This window comes from Sapajus apella, unplaced genomic scaffold (genome assembly GCF_009761245.1).
Source record: "Sapajus apella isolate SASKATOON/1434 unplaced genomic scaffold, GSC_monkey_1.0 scaffold1630, whole genome shotgun sequence".
In the NCBI taxonomy this organism is placed as follows: domain Eukaryota; kingdom Metazoa; phylum Chordata; class Mammalia; order Primates; family Cebidae; genus Sapajus; species Sapajus apella.
In genome coordinates this window covers 8,629-10,609 of record NW_022438556.1, presented here as the reverse complement: position 1 = coordinate 10,609, position 1,981 = coordinate 8,629, and the positions used below count along the sequence as shown (strand labels likewise).

Genomic DNA, 1,981 nt, shown 5'->3' with positions numbered 1-1,981 from the left:
AAGGCTGTCCATTTAGTTGTTGGGGGCTTTTTACAGCTTTTTTTTTTTTTTTTTTTTTTTGAGAGGGAGTTGCCCAGGCTGGAGTGCAGTGGTGTGCTCAGCTCACTGCAGCCTCTGCTGCTTGGGTTCAAGCAATTCTCCTACCTCAGTCTCCCAAGTAGCTGGGATTACAGGCTCCCGCCACCATGCCTGGCTAATATTTCTATTTTTCATAGAGACGAGGTTTCACCATGTTGGCCAGGCTAATCTCGAACTCCTGACCACAGGTTATCCACCCGCCTCAGCCTCCCAAAGCGTTGGGATTACGGTCATGAGCCACCATGCCCAAAGTGTCCATTCATTTTCAACGTCAAAGCCCTAATTGCTGAGAATGGAACCAACACGCTGCAGCTGGAGAGAGTGGGTGACGAACATTTGGAAGTCGCAGCGTTGTCTGGGGTAAATAGCCGAGGTTCCTCGCCTCACACCAAGGGAACTGAGGACTTGGACACACAAGAAGGGCGTTTAGGAGTGGAGGTTTATCAGGCAAAAGAAAGAGAAAGGAGAATAGCTCCCTCTCCTGAGACAGAGGAGCACCCCAGCAGGACTTCTGGTTTTGTGGTGAAGAGCACAGGGGTTTATAGCCTGGCTTGAGGAGGCAGTGTCCGATTTACATAGGCCCAAAGATTGGTGGGACCAGGTGTTACATTTACACAGCGCTGGAAGAAGTTGGCCACCCCACCCTAACCTTATGATGCAAATAGGGTTTCTACGTGACCCTCAGCATGTGGTCTGCTCCTTACTGTCCACGTGGTTGGAAAGGAAAAGGGAAGATGGAGCCGCCATGTTGAGCACGCCTCCCCCCAGGTAGCATTTTCCTACTGGCATGGCTGCCGGCATTCACCAGGGCAAGCTTTGGTCATCTATGTCTGCAGCTTGATTTTATAGGCTGCTCTTTGATAGAAAAGAAATTATTTGGGGGCTGCTGCTTTTCATTAAAAGGGAAACCTTCCCGAGGACTTCCTTACCCTACCTGCCTTTTTAACTCCTATATCAATTTTCTTGAAGAACAGATGATGCTTTGAATGGATCAGCCCATTGCCCAGAGTTTCAAGGGAAGGCCTCTCCGCTAGCTTCTCTTGGACAATGTCTCCCATAAAACCTCCGAGGCACTGAAATAGCATGTTTTTGTGTCCACTCTCCTGCTAGTCTGTTGTACTTCTGCCAGCCTTGTAAGTATGGGCTCTCTCTGGCACCAGGGGGTCATCGCAGTTGGGGTTGCAGAGCAGTGAGCAAATGGACTGGAGAACTTTGGACACAGTCAATGCTGGAGACCACCAAGACCACAGGATGTCACGGCAGATACTGCCATTACTGTTGATACTGGGGTGAGAAAATCTGGTTGTGAAAGCAACCTTTGGGGGCTTTAATCCATAGGAAAGTGGATGGTCAGAAAGAACACTCCTCCTTGGTAAGGACAGTCACTAATTATCACCCACAGGCCCCATGAAACACTGGGCAGGAGGCTCCATCTGCAAGTCCGTTAATTCCTTCTGGATCCGCTTTAGTGCCAACCTATCCCTCTGCTGGGGGCTGCAGTGGCCCAGCCACACTGCACTTTCTGGATACAAGTTTTTTGAAAATGCTGCTTCACTGTTACCTTGCCTTGTATGTTGGCGTCCATCGAATTCAGTTGCTTTTATAACTTGTTCCACAGTGATGCCTGGAGACTTGAGTATGTCTTATCTTTAAAATCTAATAATTTTACCATGATATGGTCTTGAATTTGATCATCTTGGTTTAATTCTTCTGTCACCTGATGGGTCCTTTCAATGTGCCTCATAAGTAATCTGTCATTTTCATTTTAATAAATCAAGTTCCTAGATTGTTCTCCCAAAAGCCTGATTCCTGTTTAGAGAAAAAAATGCTAAGAAAAACAAGAAATTACATATTGTGTTACAATTTTTATTCAACAAATACAGAGATTCCCAAAAAAGTTAAA

General features: G+C 46.6%; 1 pseudogene; it reads right to left on the bottom strand.

The window, feature by feature from the left end:
• Window positions 1–1,089: 1,089 nt before the first annotated feature.
• LOC116546897 lies at window positions 1,090–1,773 on the bottom strand (annotated as a pseudogene).
• Window positions 1,774–1,981: the final 208 nt, after the last annotated feature.